The following is a 13,113-nucleotide window of genomic DNA, read 5'->3' on the forward strand; positions in this document are numbered from 1 at the left end:
ACAGAAAAACAGAGCCTGTGAAATCATAAAGAGTCAGAGCACAAGTCCATAGAGCTTAAGATGTAGGATTTTTCAAACCTGAGAATGGGCATGTGGTTGAATCTGAGCTCATGAAGGCTTCCTAAGGAAGGTTCTGCCTGTGATGCCTGGAGGATGTACTTTCAGTCAGGTGAGGTCTACAGAAAGGGAATGTGACAACCAGCCAGGAAGGGAGAGCAAGAAGTGTGATGGACACGAAGACAGGAAAAGCATTCTTTGTGGCAAATTATGAAAAATGGCTCCAAAGTAATAATAAACTATCGCTATTTCAAAGGCCTTCTATTGTCAGAGGCCAGCCTCCTTTAGCCCAGTACCCTTTACCCTTTAAGTGTCACCTGTCATATTCTGTCCTTCCCCCTCTACTGGGATTTTATGCATCATGTCCTCTCTGTCTGAAAACATCCCGTCACTTATTTAACATTTGTCATCCTTCACATCGCAGCTCCAGTGACAACTTCAAAGGGGATGTTTAGATGACTCCCTGCCCAGTGTTTACCAACTATACGGTCTCACAGAACAATGTTCTGTAATTTCTATGTGGATATTGTCTTCAGGTTTATTGCATAAAAGAATGCTTTCCTCACTGGAGCATGAGCTTTCTGAAACTCAGTGCTGAGTCAGACTCTGCTCTTCAGTTTTTACACTGGTGGCAAAAACATAGCATGGAGTCAACAAATGTATATATTTTTTTTTGTTTGTTTTACTTTTTTTTTTTTTCCTTTGGTACCAGGGATGGGATCTAGGGACATTCTTTTTTTTTTTTTTTTGTGGTACTGGGGTTCCTGGAAGCCCTTCTACCTCGGGGCTACACTCCCAGACCTATTTTTACATTTTATATTTGGAAACAGAGTCTCCTAAACCAGCACACATGTGGCTGGCTTCGGACCTGCGCGATCCTCCTGTCTCTGCCTCCCAAGCAAGGGGATTACAAGCGTGCGCCACCACGCCCGGCTAACAAATGTATATCTAATGAATAGAATTATACTTTCTGATACCCGAGAATACACACACACACACAGACACACACACACACACACACACACACACACACTGCATAATATGTAATACAAAATGTAAAATATCAGTACATACACACACACACACACACACACACACACACACACAAACATGCTGCATAATATGTACAAAATTTAAAATATCAGCTGAGCATGGTGGTGCACCTCTGTAATCTTCGTACTTGGGAGGCTGAGACAGGAGGATCCCAGGTTCTAGATCAATCCTAGCAGCTTAGCAAGGCCTTCAGAAACTTAGTGAGACCCTGTTTCAAAATAAATAAAATAAAAATAAGGCTGGGGGTGTATCTCAGAGGTAAAATGCCCCTGGATTCAATCTCAGTGTCGCACAAAAAATTCAGTGTCGCACAAAAAAGTAAAGTATCTATTATGTTTAATCATTTAATATGTGTATACAATGTAGTGTGTGAAGTGATTGTTTACAGCCTACCCAATAGACAGTTTATAATTCATCTTCACATTAAAGATCCTACTTTTATTCAGGCTAGCAATTATATGATTAAAATATATTATTATATCATATTATTCATTTGACTGTCTTGAAGTTCACTGTGACCCAGGAAATAAAAGCATAAATGTGTAAGATTTCCTCAAGTTTCATAAAGAAAGTTGACTCAACTGGATAATGGCTTATTATTTGCTTTGTTCTTCCATATGCTTTTTCTTTAGAGTTACTTACCATTTGGATATGATGTCCTAATAAATCTTAGATTATTAACTACTCATAAGAATTGGATCAGAATTTGGCATCAAAAATAAGCGAGTTAGCTGGGTTATTGATGATCCTGGAGTCATTTGCCAGAATCCATCAACTTAATTTTGTAATATTTTTGTGTGAGAAGTAAACTTCTACTGCTAATGGCAAAATTAAGATAGCTTAAATGAATAGATGTATAATATATATGGAGGTTTAGTCCCCATGGATACCCTTATGCAACTCTGTTTCCTAGTCTTCTTTGTAAAGTGTTTCTGTGTTATTCAGATAATTTTTTATAATTAAGGTAAAATTTACATACCATGAAATTAACCATTTTAAAGTGAACAATTCAGTAGTATTTAGTACATTCACAATACTGTGTAATTAACAGTTCTATTTCGTTCTAATATATTTTCACCATGCCAAGATAAAACTCCACAGACATTAAACAGATATTCCCTACCCAACAGCAACTTACGTCTTTATAAATTTATATTTTATGCATAGTTCATATGAATTGAATAATATAATATGTGATATTTTATGCCTTCTTTTAGTAAGCATAATGTTTTAGAGGCTCATCCACATTGTAGAATATATCAGTAATTCATACATTTCTACAGCAAAATGTTTCTTTGTTCCTTAAACTAACTTCTTGGTTTATATGTATAAAAACATATTTTTTAAAGTAATTTTATTTCACACAGATACAAGTTTAATTATGCTTACTTCTTTCCCCAATATCTTTGCTTTATGTAATATCCATTACCAAAATTTTCTTTCTTTTCCATCCTAAAGAATTTGACTATTCAAACACTTCTTACGTTACATAGACAGCTTTTATTCTATATTATCCAATGAAACTCATTTGCCATTTCTCAAAAAATGCCCTAAAATAATTCTGCCAATTAAATGTTTTTAAGAAAGTATGTACTATCTCCATGTTAATCCAAAGGTTCTTAAAAGAGAAATCATACAATTTACTCCTGCATCAACCTATACACATGGAAAATTATTAGGGAAAAAGTGTAATTTATATACTTTTGAAATGTTAAAATTACTTTTCTAAATTAATTTCCTAATGCACATGTATTACCTCAATTTACTTGAAGGACCCAAGATGGTAGGCAGGTAGGAACTAATATTCCTATGTTTGGACTTAAATTCTTACCCAAGGCCTCATTTTCTAAAAGTAATTTACAGGACTGAGATTAAAACAAAGTATCTGCGAATTGAGTAGGCATGTATCCTAATCCAAAAACTCAGAATAGGAGAAGTATAATTGACTTTATTTTTTATAACATGATTTACTCTGAAGGCCTTTGCTTATGTGCTATAAACTCAATTAAACTGAGATCTGGGAGATTTAGCTAGTGATGAGATGTACATGATGGGAGTGGTAAATAGCTACTTGTTTTTATTTTATATGACCATGAAGCCAGTCTCTAGACTTTCCATCATGTTATTAATGGGCTCCCTAGGTTTCTACCTACTTATCTCTATTCCTAATCACAAAATCCCCCTCTTATCCCATAGTTTGATATTATGATCTCCATGCTCACTCTTAGAAAAGTGTGACCTCTTTGCCCTCCACCCTCGCCAACCGTTTTCTGTGCTGGAACACAAATAATTTATAAGCACCTCCATTGTCTATCCATGTGTTCTATCCAATTCTCCTTCAGTATCTTGTAGACTTGAGCAACTTTGACCTAAGGAGTTGGAAAAGGGTATTCTTTAGCTTACAATCCTGTCTTGAATGTATACTGAATTCTCTGTATCCCTGGCCTAGTTCATATAACAAGGGATCTATAAGCATTGATTTAACAATTACTTTAAATAAAATCTCTTCATGTCCTCTTATCTCATGAATTATAGATTTTTTATGTTTTTATTTTTATTGCAAGCATGATTGATCTGGAATCATGGTATATGGTAGAAAGCTTGTTTAGTCCTCATGTGTATTCTTCCAGATTTTTATTCTAAGCCATTAGCTAGTCTCAGAATACTTAAGGGATAAGCTTTTGAAACTCAAAATCTGGGAGAGGAATATTGCCTTCTATGCTTTTGCTAAAGAATATCTTCCCAGGTGCAATGAACTAAATATTCCTTAATGTGTTCCTAGATTGGGAAGAGGAGAGTCACAATTGAATTATTGATGATTAGAAACGCATCATCAATAGTAATAAGTATTCCAGATTTATTGAGCCTGAGCTAAAATTGATTATTGAATTGTCTTTTCTCTTATAACAAAGATCAGATGACAACATATGTGAATTGATTTCATAATCTCTAAACTGATTCGTGTTTTTCAACACCATGTTGACTTAATTACTGTAGTGATTTTTGTATTTGTTTTTGGTACTGAGGATTGAACCCAGGAGTGTTCTACCTTCAAGCTATACCCTTGCTCTTTTCTTCTTTTTTTGAAGCATTATCTCCCTAGGTTGTTGGGAGATTGGCTAAATTGCTGAGGCTGGTCTGAAATCTGTGATTCTCATGGCTTAACCTCTCAAGGACTTGGATTACAAGTGTGCATTCCCATGGCTGACTGATCACTGTAGTTTTATAATAAAGATTAACATCAGTAGTATAAATCCTTCAGCATCATTATTTAATATTTTATGAATATTCTAGTTATTTAGATTCTCCATATAACCTTAGAATTAATTTTTCAATATCAACCAAATCATTTACTGATATTTTAATTGGCAAAATCTGTACATCAATTTGGCAAGTGTTGATATCCTAACAATACTGAGTCTTTCAATTCATGAATGTGGAATATACCTCCATTAAAAATAATCTTTGAATTTTCCTCCAAACAGATATTTATAAGCTAAAGTTGAAAGGCTGAAAAATATATTTGGGTAAATGGAGACTGAAAACAAGAAGGGATAGCAACCCTCAAATCCAACAAAGTAGACTTTAAGCCAAAACATCAAGAAAGACAATATAGATCATTTGTTACAAACAAAGGAACAATCAAACAAGAAGATATGATAGTAAATGTTTATGCCACAAATATTAATCTAAATACTTTGATAAAAACAAAAATTGGGGGACATTTAAACTTTGACCCCAACACAATAATATTGGAAGACTTCAACACAACTTTCAAACTACTACATCACTATTCCAGACAAAATATCATAAGACTCTTCAGACCTAAATAACACTATAAAACAAATGAACTTAATAGATGTGTACAGAATATTCCATCAATAACAGCTTAATACATATTATTTTCAGCTGCTCATAAAAGTTTTTCCAAAATAAACCTTGTTCTTGATCACAAAACAAATTAAAAATATGTAATATAATTACTTCTAGTGAAATACAAGCACCTGCTTTTAAAAACCTCCAAAGTATTAATGAGAGTAATAGTAATAAATTATTAGCAAAATAATAAGATTTTAAAATTAAAAATAAATTCTATTTATATTGTTTAATACATTAGTCTGCAATTCTTGGAGAAATGTGAAAACACACAAAAATGTGTTTAATTACTAACGAAGCAATAGGAATTAATTAAATCCCATTCAATTTTTTCTAAATTAGGTCAATATTACTAATTTTTAATTTTTATTATAAAAATATAATAATTAATGTTTATATTTAGATTATTAATGTGTAAAATGCCATGCTTATCTGATAAATGCACAGAATTGTTATTATGGTTATCTTAATTTATAATTTTTCAAAGAGATAATATTGTCTCTTTGAAACCCACAGGCATTCTACCACTGAGCCGTAAGTCCAACTCTATTTTGTTGTGAATCACAGTCTCAAAAAGTTATCACTCAATAGCCACAAACTGGCAATCCTCCTATCTCAGCTTTCCAAGTACTGGTATTACAAGTATGTGCCTCACTTCAAAAAAAAAAAAAATTAAGCAGACATAGATATGCATATAACAGCAAGAATATAGTAACAAGAAATATTATCATAGTATTTTCAGAAAAATAGATGAAACTGGGGTGATAATATTTTTTTATTTTTATTGGTGCATTGTATGTGCATTAATAAAGTACAAGATGGTGGAAGCATACATGCACACATCAACCAATTATCTCTTAAATGATTCCCACCCCATTCCCTCTCCCACTCTTTTTCTCATATTTGGCTTGGTGAATCTTTGATATGTTTGTAAATGTACATTATGCACTTTATGGAATTTCCTTCTTCCCCCTCCCATTCCCTCAGGTCACTTTATTTTCTAATCTATAGTATCTTATTCTTCATCTGGAGTTCCTCCTAAGACCCATTTTATTCCAACTTCTCTATATATTAGGGAAAGAATCAAAATTCTTATTTTTTGTGACTGACTAATCTCACTTAGCATAATGTTCTTCAGTTCTGTCTATTTCCCTGTAAATGATGTAATTGTGGTTTACTTTATGGTTGAGTAAAATTTCATTGTGTATATATCCCACAGTTTTGTAATCCATTCATTTGTTGATCGACATCTTGGTTGGTACCATAGTTTGGCAATTGTGGAATTGTGCAGCTATGAACATAGAGACACATGCATTAGTTTTGTAGTTTGGTCCAAACTATAAACATTTTTGTAGTTTGGTACAAATTGCCTATCTTTTGATAGATACCCTGAATTGTTATTGCTAGATCATATGGTAAGTTTGTTCCCATTCTTCTTAGGATCCTCCATACTGTTTTCCAAAGTGGTTGCACTAGTTTGCAATCCCACCAACAATGTATTAGAGTTCCCAATTCTCCATATACTCACCAGCATTTGTTGTTTGTATTTTGAATGATTTCCATTCTATTTGGAGTTAGATGAAATCTCAGAATAGTTTTGATTTGTATCTCATTGATTGCTAGTGATGTTGAGCATTTTTTCATGCATTTATTGGCAATTTGACTTTCTTCTTACATGAAGTGTCTATTTAGTTCACTTGCCCATTTTTGATTGAATTATTTTTTTCTTAGTGCTGAGTTTCTTGAGTTCTCTATATATTCTAATATTAGTCCTGTATCAGAGGAGTAGGTGGCAAAAATCTCTTTTGTTAGCTCTCTGTTGAGGTTTTTGATAGATTCTTTTGTTGTACAGAAGCTCTTCAGTTTAATGCAATCCCATGTATTGATATGCTAAGTGAGATTAGCTAGTCTCAGAATGTGAAGGGTCTATAATTTCTCTCATATGTAGAAGCTAGAGAGAAATTGGGAAATAAAATTAATTTTACATAAATGAGGAGAGATATCAACATAATAGTGGAATAGGGTTTAGGGAGGGAGTTGAGAAAGAAAAAAAGAAGAGTTATTAAAAAACAATTCAAATAATGTTATGTATATACATGAAGTCATCAATATTAATCTTAATAATGTTTAATGGAAGGAGGAGGAGAAAGCAGGATCAGATTAAGTTCTGGGTGAATATATCTTTGTATCACTCTGAATCTCATTAAGTTGTATAATTACAATGCACCAATAAAAGTATACTAAAATCAGATAAAACTAAAAGAATATTATATCTAAATGCTTTTAGGCAGTAGAAACTATGGTTAACATGCCAACATTATGCTTTTAGTTTGAAAATAACAAGGTAAAACATGGAGCCAAATTTTATTTCAATAATTTTGGTGTTATATCTGTATATTAAATTGTGATGGCAATCTCAATTACTATAGAGTGGCACATACAGAATTTAGGCTAAACACTGAATTTCAGTCAACATACAAAATTTAACAATGAGCTAACAGGGGTATAATTTGTGAAAATTGAAGGTGGAATTGGTTACTCTAATTTATACTGTCAGGTTGACTGAGTTTGAAAATGTCCTTAAAGACTACAGAACTCATTTTGTTACTGAATAATTAGCATTTACATACAAAAAGAGAGGAACTCTCAATAGTAATGAAGAACAGACAGTGATTAAGGCAAAGACTATAGTCTAGTCAAAGCACCACTGTACAAACTTTGCAACAGAGATATTTAAGTTAACTGAGAGATTGGCATAAAAGTCAGGGCAATGATTTGCTCCTTTATTCACTTAGCTATATTATAAGTATATCAATTAAATTCTGAGTACTGATCTAGGAAAGGGGATTAAAATAATTGACAAAACAAACCAATATCTTATGTCCAATGGGCATATGTCTTGTATGGAAAGCAAGGTATCAAAGACAAATACATCAAATACAAAAGTAATTGCTACTGGTTGAATTTTGTCACCCTAATAAAAGATTTAATATCTAATCTTCAATACATGTGAATGTTACTATATCTGGAAAGAGACTTCAGAAATAATCAAGCTAAGACAAGGTTGTTAGGATGGGTCCTAATCTTATGTGATTAGTGTCCTTGTAGGAAGAGGAAAATTCATCCACTAACAAGTTCAAAAAGAGGATGGCAATAAAAAATGACAGAAAAGGTATTTCTGGATAATATAGTAGGTTTGTACCCATTCTTTTGAGAATACTTTCTACTGTTTTCCAAAGTGGTTGAATTAATTTGCAATTCTGCCAACAATGTATTAGAGTTCCCACCTCTCCACATCCTCACCAGCATTTGTTTTTTTTTTTTTGAATGACTGCCATTCTAATGGAGTTAAGTAAAATCTCAGAGTCGTTTTGATTTGCATATCTTGATTACTAATGATTTTGAACATTTTTTATACATTTATTGGCCATTTGAATTTTTTTCTTTTAGGAAGTATCTATTAAGTTCACTTACCCAATTTTGATTGGGTTATTTGTTTTCTTAGCCGTGAGTTTCTTGAGTTCTCTGTTAGTCTAGATATTAGTCTTCTATCAGAGTAATAATTGGAAAAAATTTTCTTCCATTCTGTTGGTTCTCTGTTGAGGTTCTTGATAGTTTCCTTCACTGATCAGAAACTCTTCAGTTTAATGCAATTCCACATATTGTTCTTCCTTTTAATTTCTTGTGCCTTTGGAGTCTGTTGAAAAAATTTTTACCTGTGCCTATGCGTTGAAGTGTTGAACCTATGCCCTCAAGAAGCAGCAAGGTTTTTGGTCTGATTTCCAAGGCTTGGACCCATCTTGAGTTGACTCTTATGCAGAATGAGAAAGTAAAGTTTATTTTTATTTTTCTGCATATAATTAGCCAGTTTTGCCAACCCAAAAGAATGGAAACCAAAAATTGACAAACTATGGAACCATCCAAAATATTCATCAACAGATGAATGGATTACAAAACTATGGGGTATGTACACAATAAAATTTTACTCAGCCATAAATAAGGACAAAATTATGTCATTTACAGGAAAATTACTATAACTAGATAACATTATGCTAAGTAAGATTAGTCTTTCACAAAAAGTAAAAAAAAATAGATGCTTGCCCTAATATGCAGAAGCTAGGGAGACAAAGAGTCATAGGAGAAACTCTAGACAAAGAGGAAACCATAGATGAGTAAATAACGTGACCTACCTAAAGGGGATGTGAGGGAGGAGGAGGAAAATTCCCTAATGTACATGATGTACATTCATAAGCATATTAGAGTCAATCAGTAAGCCAAACTCTCATGAGAAAGAAGGAGGGGAAAGAGAATAGGGTGAGAATTGAGGAAGGGCTAAATAAGTAATAAGTTTAGGTATGCCTCTACCATTTTGTACCCCACTAAGATATATGATACAATTCATTAATAAAAAAGAGAGAGAGAAATAAAAGAGAAAATGGAAGAAGATATTTGAGCTATAGAACTTCAAGCCAGGCAACATGAAGGATTGCCAGCAACATGAGAAGATAAAAGAAGAAAATGGAATTAATTTCTCTGTAGAGGCTTGAAGAGATCATGGGTATGCTGACCCCTTTTCTTTGTACTTCTGTCTTCCAGAACTATGGGAGGCTCAATTTCTATATTTTAAGTCAACCAGTTTTTGTTGTTTTTGTTATAGCAGCTCTAAGAAACTAACATAAGACCTAGAAGAGATCTACAAAATACCCCACCATCCACAGATTACACATATTTTTAAGTATACATGGAACTCATGTCCATATGCTATGCCATCAAAAGTCTCAATAAGTTTAAAAATATCTTGATTATACAAAGTATATTTTCTGTTAATACAGAAGTAAAATCAGAACTAACGAAGACAATAGAAAATTTATAAATATGTAAAAATTAGATACTAAATTTCTCATTAATCAAATGATCAAAGGATAAATCACCAAAGAAATAAAAAATACTTTGAAATTAATGAAAATGAAGACACAAAATACTAAAACTAAAGGGATGCAACTAAAATAGTAATAAAAAAAATTTTGTAACTGAAAATTCCCACTTTATAAAAAAGGCCTGCCATATTGGTGCATCCCTGTAATCCCAGTACTTGAGAGGCTAAGAAAGGAGAATCACAGGTTCTTATCCAGCTTCAGCAATTTAGGAAGACTCTCTTCCACTTAGGGAGATCCTGTTTTAAAATACATACATATAGGCCTGGTGTAGTGGTGCACGCTTGTAGTCCCCGCGCTTGGGAGGCAGGAGGATCACGCAGGTTTGAAGCCAACCTCGCTGGCTTAAGAGACCCTGTTTCCAAATAAAAAAATACAAAATAGGTCTGGGAGTGTAGCCCCGAGTTAGAAGGGCTTCCAGAAACCCCAGTGCCCCCCCACACAAAATAAAATAACATACATATATATATATTAGGACTGTGGATGCAATTCTAAAACAGAATACTCTGGATTCAATCCCCAGTAAAATACACATACACACACACACACACACACACACACACACACACACACACGTTAGTAACTTAAACTTCCATATTATGACACTTGAAAAAGAAGCTGGGCGTGGTGGCACACGCTTGTAATTCCAGCGCTTGGGAGGCAGAAACAGGAGGATCACGCATGTTCGAAGCCAGCCGCGCTTGTGTAAAAGACCCAGTTTCAAAAATATAAAATAGGTCTAGGCGTGTAGCCCGGAGGTAGAAGGGCTTCCAGGAACCCCAGTACCACCAGAAGAAAAGAAGAAAGAAAGAAAGAAAGAAAGAAAGAAGAAAGAAAGAAAGAAAGAAAGAAAGAAAGAAAGAAAGAAAGAAAGGAAGAAAGAGAAAGAAAGGAAGGAAGAAAGCCAACTGAACCCAAATCAGGCAGAAGGAAGGGAATAATATGTATTTATGTGGAATTACTGAAATAGAATATAGAAATAAAACAGAAAATCAAGACAGGCATGGTGGCACATGATTGTAATTTCAGCATTTGGGAGGCTGAGACCAGAGGATTATGGTTTGAGGACAGTCTTAGGTACTTAGTAAGGCTCTCTACAACTTAGTGAGATCCTGTTTTAAAATAAAGAATAAAAAGTAGGGCAGGAGGTGTAGCTCAGTGGTTGAATGCTCCCTGGATTCCATCCCAGACCTCCCCTCAAAAACAAAAAAACCAACAAAACAGAAAATCAACACTTCAAAGCTGGTTCTTTATAATATAAGCAAAATTAGCAAACATTTAAAGTAATAAAGGAAAACAAAAACATTAAAGTTACAGAAATCAGAAATGTAAGGATGGAATACTATTGCCCTTACAAATATTAAAATAATTATAAGGAAGTATCATGAATTATTTTATGCCAATAAGCTCTCAAAGTCATATAAAAAGAATTAATTATGAAGAAATTATTGCTGAATTAATATTTTCCATATTATATAATCAGACTAACATTATTGTATTACTCATTTATTTAACATTGTATTATTCCTCCAAAATTTTTCATATTCAATATCATAGTTATTTTAGTCCCAATTTTATTTAAATTTCACATGTAGGTTTCCTCAGGGGAGAAAAAATTATGTAGGATGTTGTTCTCAGGGTCTTACTGAAATATATGTTTTCATAGAGACAAGTCTTTTAAAACAAGCAGCTTTCTAACAATAAATTTTTTCACAGTTGGACCCTATCTTTGAAGTGATTTTGCAGAGTGGCCCATGAATAAGATTCTATTTTATTTTTATACCATGCTTTATACCATTAATATGTTAAATCTCTTTTCAATATAATTGAGGAATCAATTTTCTTCCTAATTTTTATTTTTCTGAAACTTTGGGACATACTTTATTCCTATATTTTACTAATTAATATTAAAAATAACAAAAACTTACCATTTTATTAAGAAAGAAATGCTCCTTACTAAAGTTATTAACAAATTGGACTACACTCTTATTCAAAAGAACATAATGAGTTTGGAAAACATAATAATAAAAGCATGCACACGCTTTTATTTTGTGTCTCCAGTTTTTAACTTTTCTTCTACATTTTATGAAATTATATATTCATTGCAGGAGAGTTAGAAAATTAGAAAAAACTCAAGAATCAAAAAAAATTACAAAAAACCACTCAATTTTACTACGTAGATGCAGTGTTAACATTCTAGCACTTTTTAAAATTGTTTTCTCCTTCTGATACCATATTTTCACACACAAATGCTCACACTCATATAAAATTTGCATATTTAACTTTGTAAATATACCATTTTAATTTAACAGTTGTTTTGTTATCATGTAGATATGTAAAATATTTTAAAAAGTTGATTAATGTTTCAATATATGTTACTTTTTGGTAGGGGAACTGCTGATAGAATCCAGGCACATACTACCTCTGCACTGCACACCAATCCCTTTTTGTTTGTTTTGAAACAGGGTCTTGCTAAATTGCCTATGCTAGTTTCAAACCTATCAAGGAACCCAACTGCGTGTTTAGAGTCCAATTTCATAGTCCATCCCAAATGTTTATCTTCCACATTTTCATTTTCTCTCTCAGATCAGGAAAAGGATGTCTCATTGTTGTCTTGCCTCTTTAACACCATTTCATCAAATAAAGGAGCCTACTTTCTTTCTTTCTGAACAAAAAGGCCTACTCTTTGTAGGCTAATGTTTTTCAATTTTTTGGAATACTATTAAGTAAATAATCCAATCCCCAGTCAGATTTTTTTAAAATACCTTTATTGGTGCATTAGTCTCACATCATAATGTACTTTATACTGATAGTGACATGGGTTTATTGCAATTGGTCAACTTTCCAGCAGCTCCCTCTCCATTTCCTTTTTCCCATACATGATATTGCAATTAGCACTGGTTTTCTCACTGGTATTCTCACATATGCACATGATGTCAATGGAAGCGTTTCCTTTATTAATTCTCTTTCTCCAGCACCCCACTCCATTGCAGCTTCTTCTCCCTTACAAAAATCCCTCTTGAATCCCAATTACTTTGTAGCTTCTTCATATGAGAGAAAATATATGACTCTTTACTTTCTGTGACTGGCTAACTTAACAACAAAATGTTCTAAATATTTGTCCTTTTTTCTAAAAATGACATAATTTTGTTCTTCTTTATTGCTGAATGGAATTCCATTGTGTATACCCCAT

The sequence above is a fragment of the Muscardinus avellanarius genome (genome assembly GCF_963383645.1).
Source record: "Muscardinus avellanarius genome assembly, chromosome: 2".
Lineage (NCBI taxonomy): Eukaryota > Metazoa > Chordata > Mammalia > Rodentia > Gliridae > Muscardinus > Muscardinus avellanarius.